We start from the raw sequence: 24,260 nt of genomic DNA on the forward strand, positions 1-24,260 counted from the left end.
GACTTATAAATATGGAGTATTACAGTACGAGAGTCATTCTAGAGATAGGATGCTAAAGAGGGACGATTTCCTTATCTTTAGTACCTATGTCAAACGCTGCTTTGTGCTTCGATTTGACCGAGGTATAAAGTGGAATTCGAACGGGTTCCAGGCATCCCACAAATGCTTGGTGGTGACTCCGAACATCTCTAATCGTTTCGAGACCCTTACCGAGACGAAACCGACCGATCTAAAACGATCCGGTCGAAAGCACCTTTACGCCGCCGAGCGTGGCTTTCAAAAAGACCCTTGTATGTCCGCAGATCGAACCGGACCTGCAGGTGGGCCATGTCCACAGAGTAATTTGTAGAATGAGCATTGTATATCGCTGAGCAGACATGTGAAAATTTGGGAATGTGAAGTTGGTAGACATTAGAGTGTAAGTACGAAGGATCACTTGTTGAGGGAGAGTTTAAGCTTCGGGGACGAAGCTTTGTTTTAAGGAGGGAAGTCTGTAACACTCCGTAATTTTATGAATTTATTTATAAAAAAATATTATTCTTCTTATTTTAATTAGTTACTACGGAGATGCTAAATTGGAAGTTTTGGAATTTTAGATCGTTGTGGGAAATAAACTTACCCGAGTTCTCTTTAGTCATGGGTTTTAATTTATTTCGGATGTGAAAGATTATAGCGAAACCGAGTTTAGTGTTGGGCTTAGACTTAATTACGACCCGAAGGAAAAGAAAAAAAAAAGAGAAGCTTTCTAGTAAAGCCCTGTACCCGGTTTAAGAGTTTGACAAAAGGACAAAACCTAATTTAATCATCTAGAAATCCCAACATTCATCTCCTCCTCTCCGCCTCTTTCCCCTTCTTTTTCTTTTCCTTGTCTAACCTGCGTACTTGCACGCCTGGACTCGCCAGTGATCAATCGTCTCTACCGTCCTTTGTAGTGAATAAATTGTAAGTATTTTATCTTTTATCATTTAGCCCAGTTTGGTAAATAGTCTTTCTAGAATAGTATATGATTTGTTAAATTGAGGTTGAGATTGTCGTGGCTTGGTGTTGTTAGTGTTTGTGATACTTTTATTTTAGATTTGGTAAGTTTAATGAAAATTAAGATGATATTATAAGGAATTTTATACAAGTTATGAGGAGTATTTGTTGGAATTAAAGTTGATTTGTGTGAGTTTATTACCGAAATGTGTCACTATGCTAGGGTACTGTGTTATTGGTTGTGCTCACTGCAGTATAGGGAGTTTCGGAAGGGGTCAGTATTGTTGCCAAGTTGCTGTGGACATTAGCTTAAGCTACTATTAAATTGATCAATCATATTATTTATTATTGCACATACCATCTTGTAGGGTGTAGTGTTATTGTCTTATAGGGAGCTTAATTGTGGGTGATGTGTTAGTTGGAAACAAAAATAATTAGAAGTTGAGTAGAATGCTTTACGGATCTCATTATGCTGAGCTACAAATTATGCACATGGGCCAATATTTCTAACCTATTAAATTTGTGTATGGCTTTATCAGCTTGGATTCATAGATCGTGTTTAATGGGTAGGTAGTGTATTCGGGTAATTGAGCGTTTCTTTAAGATATCAGTTTAAGTTATGATCACCTGATGAGATGTAAAGCGAGCCTACGTACTACTGAGTCTATTTTATAAGTTTGGATTATTTTCTTTTTGATAGATTAGTAACCGGATACTTTTCTATACCTGTAGCTTGTGGTTTTGAGGTAAAAGAATTTTTGGATTAAGCTAGCTTGGATTGATCGCCTTGAGAGGTAAGGACTTTTACCCTTTTTAAATTTAAGTAAAGAGCATGTTCGGTTTAACGTTTAAACTATTTTTATAATATTTTAACATCCATGAATTTCTACTTGTACTTCTAAATTTCGAATATTACACATTGGAATGGTTTTGGCTCAGGCCGCTTTTGAAAATTTGGTTTTCTCCTGGTCTAGAAGGTTTAAGGTCGTGTTTGACGCTGTAGATACCCAGTATCTGCTGAGACTCCAACAAACACCCGATGATTATCGGACTACAACATGTTTTGGGATCGCAGCGTTTGATCGACAGTTTGTGTACAACTTTACGTCGGAAAACTTAAAACGATTTCGAAAACAAAACATTTCAAAACATTTCAAAAATACCTGGAGTGTTTAATGCACGACGACGGGGTCGCGATGACACTAACTAGAGTCAAAACCGACACCGGACCAAAAACCGACTCGAAAATTCAAAATCCCGACTCCAACAACGAGTCAAACCGAGTCAAACACAAAAACCAAAATATCTCAAGCCTTCTATACTAAGTTTTCCCGGATTCATGAATGGTCAAGTACCAAACATGTGACTACAAAACCTAGGATAGAACAAATCATGATTGCGTTTGTTGTGATAGTGACAACACAACTCGAAGACCCGCGGCTTTGCTCGCGCCTCTTTGAGCAGCCCAGGTGGCCACGTCGCTCAAAACTCACACAACCACTCATTCTCCTATAAATACCCCTCAAATGCCACCCATTTGAGACTCACGCGAGTGTCCGCCCCCTCTTTTCTCCCTTAAAATTCTCGACTCGACTTCTAAAGTCACAATCCGACGCGTGTTTACGACCTACCGATCGTAAACACGAGCCTTACACATTGTTTGGTACCGTCATCGTGCATTAAATCACTTGTCCGACCACTTTGACCACTACACCATCACTAAACTTTTAAAACACTCTTTTACTTACCAAAACGGTTTTAAACCGAGTTTTTTCCGATCAAACAAGTTGTTACAGTTACGTCGGTCACTCGCCATAACCAAACATGTAAGTATGTGGGTGTAAAAATCCTCTTTTATTATGTTTTCATTTGTTTCATGACTTTAACATGCTAAAACATGCATAACATGAACCAAAACATGGAATAAACGAGCCAAACCTGATTTTTGGTCTGAGGCAGAAGCCCCTTAGGTCGCCAACAGGAACACGCCTAAATGGGGTGCTCAGACCAGAGATCAACCGTGTTTGTTCTCGTCATTTCCCTTAACCCATATTTCATATTTGTAATCGGTTTTTACCATTTCAAGTATTTTCGAAACCTTTTTGTTTCATTTCACATGTTTTAACCATAAATCATTTTTCACCCTTGGTTCTTCATACCATGACGGTTAAATCCGTGTTTCGGTGATAATATTTGGTTAATGACATTTAAGAGGTATTTTAAAGCCTTTTATTTCATTTCTTTACTTTTTTCAAACAAACATATTAGTCACCAACACAAAGTCATCCTTGGTTATACATACCATGCCGGATTTTAACCCGGGTACGATGATGAGTACCGACTAATTACATTCAAAATGGACTTAAAACAATTAGTCCATAATCATTTTCAAAACTATTCATGTCAAGCTTGTCAAAACCAAACCCGACACCGAATATTATCAAATAATGATGATTATTCGAGTCTAGTTCTTCAAATCGACAAATGCGGTCTAAACGACCCTTTCAAAATCAAACCGGGTTCAAATACCCATTTTCAACACGTTCCATAACGTTTTCTAAACAGTTAGAACACGGCATACAGCTGTTGGCTAACCCGCGCCTCAAGCAGGCCTTTTCTTTCTTATTTTCAAAACCAGAGGGAGGCCCCTTACATCGTCGGCTGGCTCGCGCCTCTTATAGCCGTCTGGTACAGGGCATGTTCCCTTCCAGCATTAGTCTAGGACGATCGCAACTCCGGTTAACCCGGATATAGGACGGATCAGATGACTATTCAAACCACATTTGCAAAATGCCTTACCAAGACAAATGGATCATGTTATGCACCCTAAACCTAATACGGTAAATGGATGTTTAATTTCCATCTTGCATGCAAAATCAATCATTAATCCAACTCGACATCTTATTTTTGATACTTGGATTAAATCAACCGACTTAGAAAGCTCTCACATGTTAGGTTTAAATCATTGGATGCGCATTCATGCATTTAAACCGTCTTATCAACTTTTGCATTCAACCAACCAAGATCGATCAGTAGAGGCCGCTAAACGCGAGCGGGATTGGGTGTCTGATTAAAGGGCTTCCCAATACGTACCTTCACCTGTTACTCAGAAACTTTGGATAGTGGACGACCTTATCCAGGGCGTATGAGAGTCATTCTAGAGATAGGATGCTAAAGAGGGACGATTTCCTTATCTTTAGTACCTATGTCAAAACGCTGCTTTGTGCTTCGATTTGACTGAGGTATAAAGTGGAATTCGAACGGGTTCCAGGCATCCCACAAATGCTTGGTGGCGACTCCGAACATCTCTAATCGTTTCGAGACCCTTACCGAGACGAAACCGACCGATCTAAAAACGATCCGGTCGAAAGCATCTTTACGCCGCCGAGCGTGGCTTTCAAAAAGACTGCTGCACGTCCGCAGATCGAACCGGACCTGCAGGTGGGCCATGTCCACAGATTGGCGACTCCGCTGGGGAAAACTAGGACACTTAAGTCTTTGTGATCCCTAGATAGTGAGACTCGAACGAGTTCTTGGTTGGAATGCATTAATTGATATTACGGTCACGGTCGGGTTCCTTGTCCGGGCCCACAACCTAACCTTTTTCGACCAATTGGCTCGTCCCGTCGGCGTGAGTTTTCTCATCCCCGCGTTTCGAATCCCGATTGAGTCAAGCATACCATTGACGTTACACATTTCTGTTTCGTCAAAGAGCTTTCATCACTTTCGAGCACGAGGCTAGGGCACCCTCCTTACACATTTTGTTTGGATTGGTATCCCTCTCGCAAATCGGGGTTTGATTGCTTGGTGTGTAACCCACCCTTTTAAGCCAAAACCCATGTCAGCATGATGCATAATATAATGAAACTGTGAGTGCTTATGTGCTACTTGATCATAAGTCCTTCCGTGTCATTTCAAACTTACAAAAAACCTTTTTGCGCCGTTATAATGGCCATTTCAAACCTCGGTCTTTCGCCGACCGATACACGCCTTTCTAGGCCGTCGTAATGACAATTTTCAAACTCGGTTTTGTATAACCATTTCAACACGCCTTTCTAGGCCGTCGTAATGACGATTTTCAAACTCGGTTTTGTATAACCATTTCAACACGTCTTTCTAGGCCGTCGTAATGACGATTTTCAAACTCGGTTTTGTATAACCATTTCAACACGCCTTTCTAGGCCGTCGTAATGACGATTTTCAAACTCGGTTTTGTATAACCATTTCAACACGCCTTTCTAGGCCGTCGTAATGACGATTTTCAAACCCGGTTTTGTATAACCATTTCAAATCACCTTTTTACGCCGTTATAATCGCCGCGTCTAGACACGGATTTTAACCCGTTTCGCGCCGACAATGGCTCTTTCAAAACCCGAGAAAAGCACACACCCTTTTCTCGAAACACTTTCGGGATCCCGAGGACCGTACACCGTCCCCGAGACCTCTTCAAACATTTCAAACCCGATTTTCAAAATATACAATTTTGAATTTCAAAACCGTCTTGGGAAGCAACACACTGCTTTCCGAGCCGACTCAAACTCAAACCGTCTTTTGCAAGTAAACTTATGACAACCCTTTTCAACTGATCGACTTGGGGAGATCTCTATCTTCGAAAGCCGCCCATTAAAGCGACAAATGAATCTTTTTGAAAATTTCTATTTTCGAAAACTTCAGTCCACCATTCCAATTCCGCCTCGTGTCTATTGAGTCAAAGCAAACTTACTTATGGGTCTTTACTTATGAGTCGTCTCACCACGAGACCCGTCCAGTGGCGTCATGCCGTCATGATTGGACTCGTGTCAAAGGTTCGGTCAAACACCGTCACGTCATAAATCGAGTCGGCACCGAGGGACCACACACGGTCACCCTCGTCTTGTTGAGTCCGATCTTGGTCTCATCCTCTATGTTGTCTGCGTTCAGTCTTGGAACCGTGTCGGATCGAGTTGTAATGTGAGCCGTTTTTCTGCCTTAGAGCCATGGCCCCGTCTTCAGCTTCGTCCAACAACAACAATGATAACAACAGAGATGTCACAACTGATCAGCTAGCCAGCCTGCTTACCGTTCTTAAGGTCACCCTGGATCGCGTCGAGACCCGTATCGACGCCCTGGAGAACAAGGAAATTGGGGAACATAATACCCCACCTCTGACTGAGACTGAGAAGAGGCTGAAACTTCTGGAAGAACAACTCCTAGCCCGGGGTAACAACATCCACCTTAAATACAACCGAAGGTTCGAACCTGTTGGGGACCAGTTACCTGACAACTTCACCCTGACTGATGTGCCTAAGTTCAAGGGAGTGGAGGACCCACTCAACCACATCCGTGCTTTCAAAGACTACATGGCCATTAAGGGGGTCAAACAGGAACTTTTTACCAGGATCTTCCCATCCTCTTTGGAGCCGATTCCTCGCCAATGGTACTACTCCTTGGACCCGAAAAACCTTACCACCTGGGATGAGATCGCAGTTGAGTTTGCCAAATAGTATGCCGACAATGTCGAGATCCAGGCCAACACCCGTACTCTCGAGTTATTAACGCAAAACGACAAGGAAGGATTCACTGAGTTCCTAACCCGTTGGAGGAGGGCGAGTACTCAGTTGGTCAGTAAGCCGAGTGAATCAACTCTGGTGGAAAAATTTGTCAACAACCTCCGCCCGGTTTATGCCAACCCGCCGAGGTATCGAATATCAAAACTTTTCAAGATCTGCAGTTACGGGGACACGTATTGAGGACGACCTCCGAAAGGGTGTCTTAGCAAAGACCACAGGCAGGGGTTACCAAGGATCCACCTCAACCGGATCTCGCCCTTACGGCCAGACAAACAAGATTGATGAGGTTAACCTCGCCGAACCATCTGCCAAGAAAATTGAACGCCCCCAGAGAGTGTTCACCAACATAGGGTCAACTTATGCAAGTGCCCTGAAAAGGCTCATGGACCAAGGGAAGCTACAACCGATCGGGCCCACCCCGGACCCGACCGACGCCAAGAAATCCCGATTTTGGAATCCCAACGCCTACTTCCAGTATCATCGAGGGAAAGGGCATGATACCGAAAATTGCTTCAAACTCAAGCACCTCATTCAAGACATGATTGAGAAGGGAGATTTGCCTATACCCCCACCAACTAAGCCAAACAACAAGACGAATCCCTCGGGAATTCACGCCATCTCCGACGATGAGCCGACCCTAGACTGCTCTCATTTCATCTTGCCAATTGACGACGAGGTGAATGTTCTGGAAAAGGACCCTTCGAGGACGGAGTGTTCGTATTCGATCGCCACTATGCTCACTATGTTTCAGCAAGTTGAGGAGGCCATTGCCAGCCTTTCTGAGAGAATCACCCGACTCGACGACGCCTACCGTCGACTCATCTTCAATCCCCCGGCACCACGTCCGAGGGAGAATTCCCCAAGCATTCAAAACTACCCACCCCTGGATGGATTGCTCCCGCGACCATTCTGGCATAGACCCGACGAAAATCACCTTCAAAATAACCACCTTCATGAGAATTACCCTCAAAATAACTACCCTCAAAATAACTATCCCCACAAAAATCGCCCTCACAAAAATATTCCCCACAAGAACTACCCATCGAGGAATACCCCTCCAAGGTACCCTCGAGACCCTGAAATTAACGGCATATGGCGGGATGATGTTGAGGATGTCTATGTCGTCCCAGGAAAGGAGAAGCGGATGAAGGAAATCGGACATCTTACCCGATTCGGACGTCCCTATCAGAATCCGAGCAACCCAACGGCCGTTCCAACAATGAATGACCAAATCGTCCCGGAAGCGGACACTCAACCAAAGGCTCCTAAGAACTCAATACTGAAACAACTTCAGAAAGCAAAGGCCGAGATCTCAAGTTGGCCACAACGTCTTTTGAGCACGGCAGGCCCTACTGCAGGCCTTGGGAAAATTAACCGTGCCCTCCACCTCTTCCCCAGAAGAAATAGTGGCACACATGACAAGAGACGCCCCTGATCTGAGCAACCCGGTCGTCTTCTCCGACGAGGATATCCCCCTATTCGGAGCCAACCATAACCTGGCCCTGTACATCACTGTGCAATGCCTCCAAAAGAATGTACCAATGGTCCTTGTGGATGACGGTTCCGCCGTGAATGTCATACCTCTCAAAACTGCCCACAGGCTGGGTATTAAGGAATCTGATTTAATCCCAACGAATCAAGGAGTACGCGCCTACGACCGCACTCGTCGCAAGGTCGCTGGGCTTATCACTCTAGCCGTCGCAACCGGGCCACTGGAAAGACAAACCAGTTTCCAAGTGGTCGACATCGACGCATCCTTCAACATGCTCCTGGGACGTCCCTGGATTCACGCCGTCAAGGCGGTCACCTCAACGCTCCACCAAAAGATCAGGGTCCCCTTCAACGGGAAAACGATCACGATCCCCGCTTCCCCGATCAAAGCAGTAATGAGAAGAGAGGTAGCCTCCCAAGCCATTGAGGAGGACGACAATGAAATGTGGGGTTTCCAAGCCGTGAACGCCATAACTGATGAACTAACAACCTCTGAATGTGACCCGTTCGCCAACCTCACGATCAACCGTATCATGATGCGTCAGGGTTACTTCCCGGGTTTGCCGCTCAATTCGCTAAAAGACCCCTTGCCTCCCTTGAAACAGGCTGAGGTCCCCAACATTCCCTTTGGGCTGGGATACGAACCTACTGACAAAGACATCCAGGAGATGAACCTCCTAATCCGAAAACGCAAGAAGCACGGAGTCATCCTCCATCCCTACCACCTGACTCCCAACGGATACTTTGTCCCCGAGGGAGAGTCTGAACTCTACCACGGCTTTCCGGAGCCAATCTATGACTCTGTGGCGAAGGCTAGATACCCGGAAGTGGAAGTCTTCCAGGACTGCTACTTTATCCCCGACAGCATCGAAGCCGCGTCAACTGAATCCAAACCGTCACCGTGCCTCAACGGACAAGCTGTCACACTACTCTTTGGGGAAGATAACATCAAACGCCTCGACTATGAGGACATCATCAACATCGCCCTGAAAGACAATCAGTTTGATCCAACCGCCTTGATCTCCGATACTGACCCGGAGAAAGCCACCCAAGGCTGGAGGAAAACCATCAAGTGGAGCGATCGCCAAGGCCGCATTCTCAAGATCACAACTGGAGAAGGCCCTATGTTCAAGGAGGGAAGTGATGAAGGATCCGAGTCTGAGTCCGAGTCTGTTATAGCTCCTAACACTCCAGATGTCCCAGTCAAGGTCCCCTTCCCACTATTTTATCACAAAGTCGTGGCTGATTCAGAGGCTGAGTCTACTAAGGTCACCCCCACTCCCATTAAAGGTGACAACCTGGAGCATTCAGGAGCCACTTCCCTCGTCGTGTCGCCTCCGACCGACCACGAGATGTCTGTCCTCTCCGAGCTTTTCGCTCGTGTCAACTTAATGAACGCTAAGTTTGCTTATGACTCATCTCAATTTAACTGCAATGCAATTCTGAATGATTATGAGGAATTTGACTTGAGTAACTACCCACCTCACTTAGCCAAAGAACTTGACAAACGGGAAACCAGAACCCCCATCATTGAGGAAACCGAGCCTATTAACGTAGGAACCGACAATACACCTCAAGAACTTAGGATAGGGACAACCCTGGACCCCTCGGAAAGACAGCAGTTCATTGACCTCCTCCACGAATACAAGGATGTGTTCGCCTGGTCTTACAGAGACATGCCTGGGATTGACAGAGAAATTGCAGAGCATCGGATACCCATCAAACCCGGGGCTAAACCTGTGAAACAGAAACTACGCCGGATGCGACCTGAGTGGGCCCTAAAAATAAAAGAAAAGGTGGACAAACAGTTCAAGGCTGGGTTCATCAGAGTGTCTGAATACTCTGACTGGGTGGCCAACATTGTACCGGTACCAAAGAAAGACGGACGAATTCGGGTTTGCGTCGACTTCAGGGATCTGAACAAGGCAAGTCCAAAAGACGACTTCCCTTTGCCACATGTTGACATTCTGGTAGACAACACTGCCGAACATGCTCTCCTATCATTCATGGACGGGTATGCCGGGTACAACCAGATTAAAATGGCCGAGGAAGACATGCACAAAACTGCGTTCACTACACAGTGGGGTACATATTGCTACATGGTCATGCCTTTCGGCCTCATCAACGCCGGAGCAACCTATCAAAGAACCGCTACCACTCTCCTACATGATATGATGCACAAGGAGGTAGAGGTATATGTCGATGACATGATCGTCAAATCAAAAGAGCGGGACGGCCACATCAATGCCCTCCGGAAATTCTTCGCTCGTCTGCGGAAATATAACATGAGACTAAATCCTCAGAAGTGTGCATTCGGGGTCACCTCCGGAAAACTCTTGGGACATGTCGTCAGCAAAAGAGGCATTGAGAATTATCCAACCAAAATAAAAGCCCTTCAACAAATGCCTCGGCCTAAGAACGAGAAGGAGATTCGGGGATTTCTCGGTCAGGTCCAGTACATCAGCCGGTTCATTGCCAAGCTCACTATGGTTTGTGAACCGATATTCAAGACGCTTCGCACCTCCGATCACACCGATTGGGACGACGACTGTCAGAAGGCGTTCGCCAGGATAAAGGAAATCCTATCCAAACCTCCTGTCCTCATGCCACCTCAACCGGGGATTCCTCTATCCCTATACCTGACTGTAACCAACACAGCCATAGGAGCAATGCTAGTACAAACAGTTGGCAACGAAGAGCGAGCCATCTACTACATCAGCAAAAAGTTCATTGAGTACGAGACGAGGTATACCCAACTAGAAAAGACATGCCTTGCCCTAGTATGGTCAACAAAGAAGCCGCGGCATTACATGCTCAGCTACTCGGTCCACATCTACTCCAAGATGGACCCAGTCAAATACATCTTCGAAAAACCCATACTAAACGGAAGGCTGTCTAGGTGGACACTGATGCTGTCCGAGTTTGACCTCAAGTCCGTCCCTCAAGGTTATCAAGGGAAGAGCAGTTGCCGATTTCCTAGCAGAAAATATCGTCAGCGAGGATCCAACGACCGACACATGGTCACTTCCTGACGAAGACATCCTTTGTGCCGACTCCGACGCATGGGACCTATATTTTGATGGTGCATCTAATCTGAGAGGCTTCGGGGTAGGAATCCTTCTAATTTCACCAGAGGCAGAACATGTTCCGATCTCGGTCAAGCTAGACTTCGCCGTCACCAACAACGCCGCTGAATATGAAGCATGTCTCATCGGCTTACAAGCTGCCATCACACTTGGCATCAAGAGATTGAGGGTCCATGGCGATTCCTCACTCATCATCAATCAGGTATCCGGATCATGGAAAATCCGATCTGACAGCCTAGCTCCTTACCAAGCGAAGATCAATCAAGAGGCCGAGTTCTTCGACAAAGTCGACTACTTCCACTTGCCACGAGAGGAAAATAAATATGCTGATGCCCTGGCAAAACTTGCCGCGCTCGTCAACATACCTGACGACATGACATCAATGACCCTTTGTGTCGAGAGAAGGAGCGAGCCAGCTCACATTTGTGCCATTATCGACGACGAGGAAAGCCATGATGAACCTTGGTACCAAGCCATCCTCAATTACAAAACCAAAAACGAATTCCCTCCCAACTTCGATCAAAGAGGACAAAGAGCCATCCGTTTACTTGCATCACAATTCGTGATAAACCAAAATCAGCTCTACAAAAGAACACCCCAAGGAATTATCCTCCTTTGCATTGACCATCACGAAGCCAAAAAAGTCATGGGAGAGGTTCACGACGGAGAATGTGGCCCTCACATGAGTGCAATGATGCTTACACGGAAAGTCATGCGGCTAGGTTACTACTGGACAACCATGGAAGCCGATTGCCGTAACTACGTCAAACATTGCCAAATCTTCGCCAATATACAACATATACCACCATCCCTTTTATACACCATGACATCACCTTGGCCATTCTCAACCTGGGGCATCGACATCATCGGGAAAGTCAACCCGATAGGCACCAAGGGGCATTGGTTCATCCTCGTCGCCATCGACTACTTCACCAAATGGGTGGAAGCGCAGTCATATGCAGTCTTGACCGCCAAACAAGTGGCTAAGTTCATTCAAAACAACATCATCTGCCGATATGGGGTACCCCATGAAATCATCAGCGATCAAGGCTCTCACTTCCGGGCGGAAACTCAAGGTTTGCTGGACAAATACAAGATCAAACGACATCGATCATCCCCCTACCGTCCCCAAACCAACGGAGCGGTGGAGGCAGCGAACAAAACTCTTGTTACCATTATCAAGAAAATACAAGACAACTACCGCGATTGGCCGAGCAAACTCCCATTCACACTCTGGGGATACCGAACCTCCATTCGAACACCGACAGGCGCCACACCCTTCTACCTAGCACCATTACCCGTCGATCCGAGGGGAAAATTCAAACCCAACTGGGTCGGGCCATACCTGGTCAAGAAGATACTTTCGGGGGGCGCAGTGAGACTGAGTGACCTAGATGGGGAGGACTTTACAAACCCGACCAACCTAGACCAACTCAAGAAATACTACCCTTGAGCCCTATCAACCAACAACCTAGCCTAGTTTTGCAACTAGCACCAACCTCAACCCTTTTCAAGTCAAGTTCCTCAATATGTTCTGATTTGAAATTGCATGTTTTATCGAGTCTAAGCTGCGGCACCTTGCCCGTTTCGAATGTCCTTTGATCCGTCGAAGGCAACGTCCATTTGCACTACAAAAACAAAAACCTCCTGAACTACGAGCATGGTTTGATTTCACCTCTTCAGGTGAATACGTAGGCAATCCCTCTTATGCTTGAGGGATACAACCACAAAACCCAATTCAAATTCACATAACATTTCGAACTACGATCATGGTTTGATTACACCTCTCCAGGTGGATACGTAGGCAGTCCTTTCTTACACAAGAAGGATACAACCATTCCCGTAATAAAAAACATTACCCACACACAAAAAAAACATCCCCATCAAAAAAGGAGAAAAGGGAAAACCATTCCCTTTCCCCACAAAATACAAAAATGAGCCTTTCTCCCTTTCCACAAAATACCACTTTCCCAAGTGCAATCGTTTAGGACGATTCAAATTGAATTGCCTTTACAAAATGGATGGAAGAAACAAGCGTTCACAATTTCCGACACGAGCAATCCTCTTATTTAATTAATAATGGGAGGGATTACAATTTCAACAACAAATAAAGCTCGACGTGTCTACAACTTGTCAAAGCTAAGGTGTCCACTAACACATCTCACATAGTAAAACTAGCACAAAACACACAACAACTAGCTAGTACAACATAATACAAACTCACAACAAGAATACAACATAATAATAAAGTGGGTAATGGAGGTCTTCACTCTTCCATTCTACCCTTGGCTTTTCCTTCGGGGTACATCTTCCCCTTGTTCTTCTTGTTGGCCCGCCTAGCATGGACTTCTTCCTCGGAACGGATCCTAAACGGATCTAAGACGGCGATGGCCTCCGGTCTAGCACAAGACCCCATGTTCGACCCAAGACGAGCCAATGCACGGCCCACCATACTCTTGGGGCCGGAACTCCTCCTCTTCGGTGATCTCATCACATCGGGAGTAGCTCCATCAACATACTCCTCAAACAAGGCACGGTTGGCCTTGCCAACCTCTCGGTACTTCAAGTCGACAACCTCGTCCTTACGAAACTTGGATCTCTCTTCCAAGGACGGAGCAGGTGACCAGTTGACATAAGCAGGAGTCACCCATGTCGTGGCAACGGGGTTTGGTACCTCCCAAAGCGGCCGAGTGGCCCACCACCTTTCAAAGAACTCCACAAGCTCGGAGTTCCGAAAAACATTCTCTTGGACAAGAGTATCTTGAGCGGGCACCTTTTGTTGACGCCCCATTTGCCTCATAAGCCTTTCGGGATAAATGAAGGAAACAACCTTCAAACCCACAACCATTAAAGAACGAGGACTAGCACCCGAAGCGGGCAACCCCGTGAAGGACCTCAAGTGCCACCACGACACCACCCAACGGATATGAGGACCACCCTCCTCCGCCAATCTTGTGGCCCAATAGGCCTCGGTGGAAGCAAAACTATCCGGGTACAACTTCTTCCTCATGGAACGCCCAACATGGAACGGAATTTGACTCATGGAAGCAAAACTATCCGAAGAAAGTTGACTTGGCTTGTTGACAAGCCCAACATGGAACGAAATTTCTCCTTGTAGCACAACCGAGTCGGAGGAAGCACCGGAGCACAACCCGACCACCCACCAATGACTCCAACTTCTTCGGCAAGAGAACAAAGCTCGCCTTTTGGGAAAACGAAAACATGATGTTTCAAATCCCAAAACCGAGAACATGCTTCAAGAAACGAAGGTTGCACCTTGACTTGACGAAGCACCAACAATTGACCAACTCCCATGCAATCGAGTTGATACTTCTCGGGAGGCGACAAATCCCGGCACCATTGTCGCAACGCGTTCTCGAAAGCATCCATGAAATATTTTTGTGGAAGAAGAAGAGGTTTTGTAGAGATGTTTTTGTGTTTCGGATGATGGAACAATGAAGCGCAAACGTCTCTATTTATACAAAATGATCAGCGCGTTTTTCAGAAAAAGAGGAGAGCCGGCTTCCATCGCCAAGACGCTCGCGCCTCTTTGAGGCTTCCCCAGGATTCCCGCTGTTGACTTGTCTCTTTCAACATGTGTTTTCTCCTGACGCCTCAAACCTCCCGCCGGGCTGCTCGCGCCTCTTCGGGATGACCCGGGAAATTTTGTGTTTCTTCACACTCACATTTCCTTGTTTTCGCGTTTTACGAAATCCGATACGGTTTCCATGACGCAGCTTTAAGCATACGGATTTTTCTTTCTTTTTTTAAGGGGGAAGGGCTAGTCGCCCTGATCCGTGACGGATCGTTTCCATGTCAGTCGAAATTCAGAAAATTTCTCGCTTTTTCGCAACACAAAAATCAAAATCGAAAATTGATAACACGACATCAATTTTCCTCAAAAATTCAAGCACTCACAAATTCGAGTCTTGACCTCAAGAGCCAAATATACTCGCAAAAATCCTTTTCCAAAATTCTTTCCTGACGGTTTGAGTTCCAAACGTGAATTTTCAAATCAATTACTTTTGAATTCCAAACGTGACGATTTTGTCACGGAATTTTCAAAATTCATTTCAAAATTTCAATTTTAACTTTAAGTCGTCTTGGTTAATTTTGATTTTCAAATGCTTTACGTGATTTTCAATCAAATGCTTCTACGTGTTTACGTTTATGCGTACGTGCTATCTGTTGCCTGTTTTTCTACACTAACGATGCAGGAACTGGTGCAAAACAAAAGGAGAATCGGTAAAATGGCGCTCCTCCGAAACACAACACAAAAAAGCCAAAAATCACAAAACAAACCACAGTCCAAAAACACATATATACAAACCGCCTCACGCAAAATGTAAATATGTACAGACAAGAGTCCAAGACACGGGCAAACTACAACGACTACTCGACGTCTCCCGTCGGACCAGTCCTGGTCTCACTAGGAGTCGCCGCCAACGCAGACACCACCACCAGCTCAGACTCCCTCTCCGGGGAACTCTCCAGCGTCTCACGCTCCATCTCGACGTGAAGCTCCACCGCAGCCCAATCGAGCCTTGAGAGGCAATCTCCGCGTCTCGGCTCCGCAGCTCGTCCTCGTGACGCCTCAAGTCCCGGTCCCGACGGATGATCCCCAGCTCCTGGCCCGCGATCGTCGACCTGGCTGCCTCCAACTCAGCACGGACCCGAGCAAGCTCCACCGGATCCGCTGTGCCCTGCCAAACACAATAACAGATCCTCAAGATCTAAAAACGTGAAATACAACACCAAATATACAAAAGCAACACACAAAACGTACCCGAGAAAGCCGAGCCTCCCTCGTAGCCAGGTCACCAAAGAACGCTCTCCGGTTAGCCATCCGCCACAAGTTCGGTGGTGGCTAAACAAATCACCTACAAAACAAAAATGTCCTTCAATACAAGGCAAAGTATAATTGGAGGAAGTGTTCAGTCGAGGAACTCACCCTCGTAGGCAGTCCAACCTCCACTCCATGCCAAGATCCGCCACCTCGGCCACCGCGGGCTCCGGTAAGCGCAGAATCAAGCTCCTTGCCACCCGCCCCGAAAAGTGGTCTCCGTCTTGAAAGTCGGGGTGAGTCCTCATCGGCCGGGTCGACTCTCGCCATTTGGATCCACATCAAAAATGACAAACCCTCCTATCAAGGGAGGCAATGAAAACAAAGAAAAGAGGAAAACATACCTCGATCGGGTACTAAGCAAGCCTCGACAACCGGAAGGTGTCGTAGTCGGCGCCCCGCAAAGAACATGACTCCTCACCTCCTCGACCGTGAAGGTGCTCCTCAACCTCATCGAGTCGACTCTGGAACAACACCCCAGGCGGGTCAACCGGCACGACGAAAGTCTCGGAAAGCATCGGCGAACTAGACGCTCCCAAGTACCAAACCGGCTCAATCGCCGTCTCCTGTGCACAAGCGCAGGGAGCTGTGAGGTCGCAAACGCTCCGTGACGGCAGCCGGCACACCCGTGTAGTGCTCCCAAGGCCGCCCAACAAACTGCATTCAAAACCAAGCTACTCAGCTAACTGGGGGCTTCATAAGCTACCTAGTCATCCTATATCTATCTAACTCTATAAAGGAGAAGGGGAAGAGAGCAAGAACTTACATCAGCAATCCTAAGCTTGTTCACGCGACGCCTGCAGTCCTCGTAGGTCGACTTAGTCGACCTCTTCCGACTCACCGTCCAACCCCTCACAGCAGGGTAAGCCGAGGGAACACCGCCTGTAGTCCCCGGACGCAGAGGAGTGAAGTAAGCATACAACCAAGCCTGTAATCAAACACAGCAAACACAAATTAGCCAATTTCTCAAAAATTGCCAAAGTCAAAATCAAAATCAAAGTAAAAAAAAAACTACCAAAAAAAGCACTCGTACCTCAAAGATGAGGCCGGGACCAACCAGAGCAGAAGCACTACCCGCTCCCACTGTCTCCGGACGCACCGCCACAGACAATCACGGGTGAAACTCGCCAAAGGCGGCAGAATCATCAAACCGACCCAAAGCGTCAAGGTCGGCAAGAAGAGGAAGCACCTTGGTCGACAAGCGCTCGCCCTTGTCGCCAAAGTACGTGGCACCCAAGACATACCACAACCACAGCCGTGCCTCCCTCGCGTCGGCCTCAGCCTCTGCCTCCGGGCTCGCCAACGACGCCGGAATAACACCTGCCACCCTCTCAGTGAAGTGGTCCTTCACGTAAGAACTCGCAATCAGGTACGGAGTGACGTCGGAAGGCTCCGGCAAAGCAGTACCAATCAAAGCAGTGACCGCAAGAGAGGACACTCTCTCCGGAGTCGCGGTAAACTCAATGGGCAGCTCACCACAGGGAAGGCCGGACACCATGGCAAAGTCCTCCAGAGTCATGCCAACCTCCCCAAACTCCATGTGGAACGACGACGTCGTGTCCCGAAGACGGTCCAACATGGCGCGGATCAAACACAGTTCGACCTAATCGAGGACCTCGTGAATGTCCCGCCAAGCGGCCACCAACGCCCAAACGCCGACCTCTCTATCAACGCCCTCGACCCGGCTCAAAGAACGTCGTAGAGGCCCAAGCAGTAGAGTAGCCGAGAAAGTCCTCATGGTGCCGATCTCCGAAATCAAAAATGACAACGTCGAATGCCTATTTAGGCTCGACACTTCAAAAATGAATGACAAATTTCAACCGGGGAACGCGACTCACCATGCCCTCGTGAGCATGGTAGGAAAGGTGTCGGTCCAGTCGAAGCAACAACTGGCTACCGTCCAAACCCTCAGCCCACTCTGGCGCCGCCCGTAAAAGCAACCCCCGGGGCCGAATCGCCGCGGGCTCAAACTCGCGACGTCGCAAGATCATCCTGGGCTGTCTCTGCTCTCCGTCTCTTATGACCGCGAGACTCAACGTGGTGGACAGGGCCCAAGTCAACGACCCTATTGACGTCCCACAACGTCCGCCTAGTCCCCCGAGGACGTCGCTCCCTCGAAGAAACCCTCCTCCCGGAGGTACCCGCCTCGGCCCGGCCCCGAGCTCTCACCGCACTAACAAACCCCAACAACGGGCTCGCACGCTCCTCGACGCCCCCGATGCCCCAATACCGCTCGGGAGGTCTCTCCTCCTCGCAATGTCCTCCACGATCACAGGGGGCGTGCTAACCGGAGTACTACCCGGGCCCGGCTCGAACAACTCCTCAAAAGTCGCAGCCATGAACCCGGCCTGCTCCGAACACTCTCCTACAAACAAAAAAAACGTCAGCCAAAATTTCGGCATTACGACGGCATGAAATGGATAAATCCAAAAACAAAAAACAACTTGCAATACAAAAAACAAGGGGCAATCCCACCCCCAAACCATTCACAAACGAAAAACACAAAAACGACTCGCCCCTCTTTTCAAGCAAAAGACGAGTCAAAACCACAAAAACGGCATTTCAAGACCCCTACAAGGTCCGCCAACAACCCAAAATACATTCCCGACACAATGGGGATTTTACATTCCCGACACAATGGGATTTTTCCACGGCTCAAAAAGACAATTCATACGCTAATTTGAGCCCCAAACCGGTAAAAATCCAAAAACGGCCGCAAAAAGGCAAACGTGATTTTATCACGCTCCAAGGTGACCTAAAATACCAATGAGGTCCATTTTAAGGCAAACTGACTCAATTCAAGCCCAGACAGGCGCTTATTTGGTCAGACGTAAGACCGTCGCAAAAGGCAAAAATTCAATTTTGCCCACAAAACATCCAATGAAGGTCCTTAAATGGCAAACACGAGTTTTCCCAACTACAATGCAACCTAGTGGGACCCACTACCCAAGCAAATAAACTTGGCATTGTGAAATGAGACGGTTTCTCACCTCAATCACGTTTTTCGAGCCTAGGGAGCGGGAACGGGGACCAAAATGCAAACTAAAAGCACCCTTATACTACTAAACAGGTTTCTAACCTAATGCAAACATCAATTTCACTCGAAATTGGCTCAATAAAATACGCCCAATTCGATTTTTAGGGCAAAATTTCGCCCTAATTTAATCAAGCTAAAATCGACAAATTTGAAAGGATTCAAGAAGAAATACTTACCTTGAGATGACATTTGTTGGTAATGGCACAGGCAAAAGCAAACTTGAAGGTCCTTTAATGGCGATTTTGGCGAGATTTTGAGGTTGAAGATGAATATTCATCCGCAACTCAACCTCGCGTCTTTTTTAACAGAAAATAGGGAAGTCGGCTTGCATCGCCAGGTGGCTCGCGCCTAAACCAGGCCTCCCCTTTTCTTTTCCAGCGAAATTTGGGCTTTGGCCCAATTTCCCACAACAAACTTCAAAGTTTTCGTTGACGGTATTGAATGTCATCATTTCTTTGAAAGCAAACAAAACCAAATAGTGAAATTCAAATTCGCTATTTTCAAAAATTGCAAAGCAAACGACGATCAAAACCGCCAACTTCAAAAATAATGGCGAAAATTCAAAAATCGCTATTTCAAGCAACGGCGGCACATAAACCGTCACTTCAATCAATAGTGAAGATTCCAAATTCACTACTTCTGTCAAAATGTCAACAGCGGCACATAAACCGTCACTTCAAACGTAATAGCAAACTCAAATTTTCTATTTTCCTTCAAAATTAAAACAAACGGCGATCAAAACCGACACTGCAAATTCAAACCGAATGGTGAAAGTTCCAAAATTCACTATTCCTTCAAATACCAGCAGGGGGCTTCCTCGCGGAACCCGCTCATTCCAAAAATAGTGATAGTGAGAATCCATACTCGCTATTTCCCCAGCGACATCACGAGTTCGCTACTTTCGAAACAAGCCCATTCAACGCGGCTATTCCCATGGTCCATTAACCGACCTTTACCATTGGCTGGCGAGCCTTTGTCCGCAAACATTCAAGGACAGATCCCGAAGATGCCTCGGGTACATTTCCTTACCTTGGCTGGCGAGCCTTTGTCCGCAAACATTCAAGGACAGATCCCGAAGATGCCTCGGGTACATTTCCTTACCTTGGCTGGCGATCCTTTGTCCGCAAACATTCAAGGACAGATCCCGAAGATGCCTCGGGTACATTTCCTTACCTTGGATGGCGAGCCTTTGTCCGCAATCTTTCAAGGACAGATCCCGAAGATGCCTCGGGTACATTTCCTTACCTTGGCTGGCGAGCCTTTGTCCGCAAACATTCAAGGACAGATCCCGAAGATGCCTCGGGTACATTTCCTTACCTTGGCTGGCGAGCCTTTGTTCGCAACCTTTCAAGGACAGATCCCGAAGATGCCTCGGGTACATTTCCTTACCTTGGCTGGCGAGCCTTTGTCCGCAACCTTTCAAGGACAGATCCCGAAGATGCCTCGGGTACATTTCCTTACATTGGCTGGCGAGCCTTTGTTCACAACCTTTCAAGGACAGATCCCGAAGATGCCTCGGGTACATTTCCTTACCTCGGCTGGCGAGCCTTACAACGCATCGCGGCTGGCGAGCCCTCCTCACGTACGCACCGCAGCTGGCGAGCATTCATCCGCAACCATGCAAGGACGTATCCGAAGATGCCTCAGGTATGACTCCTTCTTATGGCTGGCGAGCCTTCATACGTAGTCTAATGGACTTTAAACGACCCGCACGGACAGTCGACGGAGACTAAACTGTTCCCGACGACAGTCCTGGACTCGCACCCTCGAGTCGCCTTGGCGCCGCCCTTCCCGACGGCAGTCCTCGCCCGAATCCTTTCGAGCCGCCTCGACGTCGCTTGGGTCTTCAGGTTGTAATCTTCGATTGACTGGGGACTCTACTTTGACTTTCGCCCGTCCAAGCCTCGTCAAAGTGGGGGCTCAGAGATACCAAGATCTGCCGAGACTCCAACAAACACCCGATGATTATCGGACTACAACATGTTTTGGGATCGCAGCATTTGATCGACAGTTTGTGTACAACTTTACGTCGGAAAAATTAAAACGATTTGGAAAACAAAACATTTCAAAACATTTCAAAAATACCTGGACTGTTTAATCCACGACGACGGGGTCGCGATGACACTAACTAGAGTCAAAACCGACACCGGACCGATAACCGACTCGAAAATTCAAAATCTCAACTCCAACAACGAGTCAAACCGAGTCAAACACAAAAACCAAAATATCTCAAGCCTTCTATACTAAGTTTTCCCGGATTCATGAATGGTCAAGTACCAAACATGTGACTACAAAACCTAGGATAGAACAAATCATGATTGCGTTTGTTGTGATAGTGACAACACAACTCGAAGACCCGCGGCTTGGCTCGCGCCTCTTTGAGCAGCCCAGGTGGCCACGTCGCTCAAAACTCACACAACCACTCATTCTCCTATAAATACCCCTCAAATGCCACCCATTTGAGACTCACGCGAGTGTCCGCCCCCTCTTTTCTCACTTAAAATTCTCGACTCGACTTCTAAAGTCACAATCCGACGCGTGTTTACGACCTACCGATCGTAAACACGAGCCTTACACATTGTTTGGTACCGTCATCGTGCATTAAATCACTTGTCCGACCACTTTGACCACTACACCATCACTAAACTTTTAAAACACTCTTTTACTTACCAAAACGGTTTTAAACCGAGTTTTTTCCGATCAAACAAGTTGTTACACTTACGTCGGTCACTCGCCATAACCAAACATGTAAGTATGAGGGTGTAAAAATCCTCTTTTATTATGTTTTCATTTGTTTCATGACTTTATCATGCTAAAACATGCATAACATGAACCAAAACATGGAATAAACGAGCCAAAACTGATTTTTGGTCTGAGGCAGAAGCCCCTTAGGTCGCCAACAGGCTCGCGCCTAAATGGGGTGCTCAGACCAGAGATCAATCGTGTTTGTTCTCGTCATTTCCCTTAACCCATTTTTCATATTTATAATCGGTTTTTACCATTTCAAGTATTTTCGAAACCTTTTTGTTTCATTTCACATGTTTTAACCATAAAGCAATTTTCACCCTTGGTTCTTTATACCATGACGGTTAAATCCGTGTTTCGGTGATAATATTTGGTTAACGACATTTAAGAGGTATTTTAAAGCCTTTTATTTCATTTCTTTACGTTTTTCAAACAAACATATTAGTCACCAACACAAAGTCATCCTTGGTTATACATACCATGCCGGATTTTAACCCGGGTACGATGATGAGTACCGACTAATTACATTCAAAATGGACTTAAAACAACTAGTCCATAATCATTTTCAAAACTATTCATGTCAACTTGTCAAAACCGAACCCAACACCGAATATTATCAAATAATGATGATTATTCGAGTATTGTTCTTCAAATCGACAAATGCGGTCTAAACGACCCTTTCAAAATCAAACCGGGTTCAAATACCCATTTTAACCACATTCCATAACGTTTTCTAAACAGTCAGAACACGGCATACAGCTGTTGGCTAACCCGCGCCTCAAGCAGGCCTTTTCTTTCTCATTTTCAAAACCAGAGGGAGGCCCCTTACACCGCCGGCTGCCTCGCACCTCTTATAGCCGTCTGGTACATGGCTTGTTCCCTTCCAGCATTAGTCTAGGACGATCGCGACTCCGGTTAACCCGGATATAGGACGGATCAGATGACTATTCAAACCACATTTGCAAAATGCCTTACTAAGACAAATGGATCATGTTATGAACCCTAAACCTAATACGGTAAATGGCTGTTTAATTTCCGTCTTGCATGCAAAATCAATCATTAATCCAACTCGACATCTTATACTTGATACTTGGATTAAATCAACCGACTTAGAAAGCTCTCACATGTTAGGTTTAAATCATTGGATGCGCATTCATGCATTTAAACCGTTTTATCAACTTTTGCATTCAACCAACCAAGATCGATCAGTAGAGGCCGCTAAACGCGGGCGGGATTGGGTGTCTGATTAAAGGGCTTCCCAATACGTACCTTCACCTGTTACTCAGAAACTTTGGATAGTGGACGACCTTATCCAGGGCGTACGAGAGTCATTCTAGAGATAGGATGTTAAAGAGGGACGATTTCCTTATCTTTAGTACCTATGTCAAAACGCTGCTTTGTGCTTTGATTTGACCGATGTATAAAGTGGAATTCGAACGGGTTCCAGGCATCCCACAAATGCTTGGTGGCGACTCCGAACATCTCTAATCGTTTCGAGACCCTTACCGAGACGAAACCGACCGATCTAAAAACGATCCGGTCGAAAGCATCTTTACGCCGCCGAGCGTGGCTTTCAAAAAGACCGTTGCACGTCCGCAGATCGAACCGGACCTGCAGGTGGGCCATGTCCATAGACGCTCCTGGGATTTCGTCCCGAATATTTAACTCTTGGCCCGACTTCATTTGGGTGGGGATTGTCCGGCCGCCATTCGCTAGGTAGTTAGACTTTCTCCTTTGACGGTTCCATCCTACTGACTGTCCAAATGTGAGAGGTGCGCACTTTTATGAGTCTAACAAAGCACAGGTGGTGCCTCTAGACCGTGTCAAGGGTAGGACCTTGGCACACAGGTGGTAAAAGTTATGGATTTTGAATTGTTAGGTTAATATTATTGGATTTACAACAATTGGTTTTGGAATATATTTCTTGTTTTTACTTTGGTTTCGAAGCTTTGTTAATTTATAATATTGTTTGTGAATTTGTCAATATTTCTTATTTTCTTAAACTCAGCTTTGCTGACGTCCTTATGTTTTGGGTCGTTCCCCCACTGGAACCTGTACCTATTGTGTTTTTGGGTACAATTGATAGGTATAATTGAAATGCTGCATGGGTGCATATTGGATCCGGGGAGTAGTACGAGCGTGGAAGAATTTTGAATAAATACTCCGTCTTAATTTATTTATAATTTTATAAGACCGTCAGATTTGAATTTTAATTATTGTTTTAGATTTTGTAATACTTAAGTCTTCCGCTGCAACGCCTTAATTATTTGATGAAGTTTTGAGACATATACTTTGTTTTTAAAGGTTGACTTTGTATTTACCTTACACTTGGCATTTTCAGCTAAATGTGGAGTAACAGCCGTGAATTTTTCCATGTCTAGTTTATCATCTTTGGTCGTGAAAATTAGGGCTGTTACAGATTATCTCATAATTAGTTAGGGTTATGGGTAATTAAGGAGATTAATTTGTATGTTTATTGTAGTGTATTATGTTAATGAATGTAGTAATTAATTTATGTAGGAAGCTTCATTGAA

General features: G+C 46.2%; 1 long non-coding RNA gene across 1 annotated transcript; it reads left to right on the forward strand.

Annotated features, from left to right (window-relative positions):
* The first annotated feature begins 792 nt into the window (after positions 1 to 792).
* On the forward strand, positions 793 to 24,260 carry LOC141623635 (uncharacterized). Its single transcript, XR_012533486.1, has 3 exons — positions 793 to 942; positions 1,708 to 1,769; positions 23,813 to 24,260. It is a non-coding gene; the product is annotated as an uncharacterized LOC141623635 (long non-coding RNA).

This window comes from Silene latifolia, chromosome X (assembly GCF_048544455.1).
Source record: "Silene latifolia isolate original U9 population chromosome X, ASM4854445v1, whole genome shotgun sequence".
In the NCBI taxonomy this organism is placed as follows: domain Eukaryota; kingdom Viridiplantae; phylum Streptophyta; class Magnoliopsida; order Caryophyllales; family Caryophyllaceae; genus Silene; species Silene latifolia.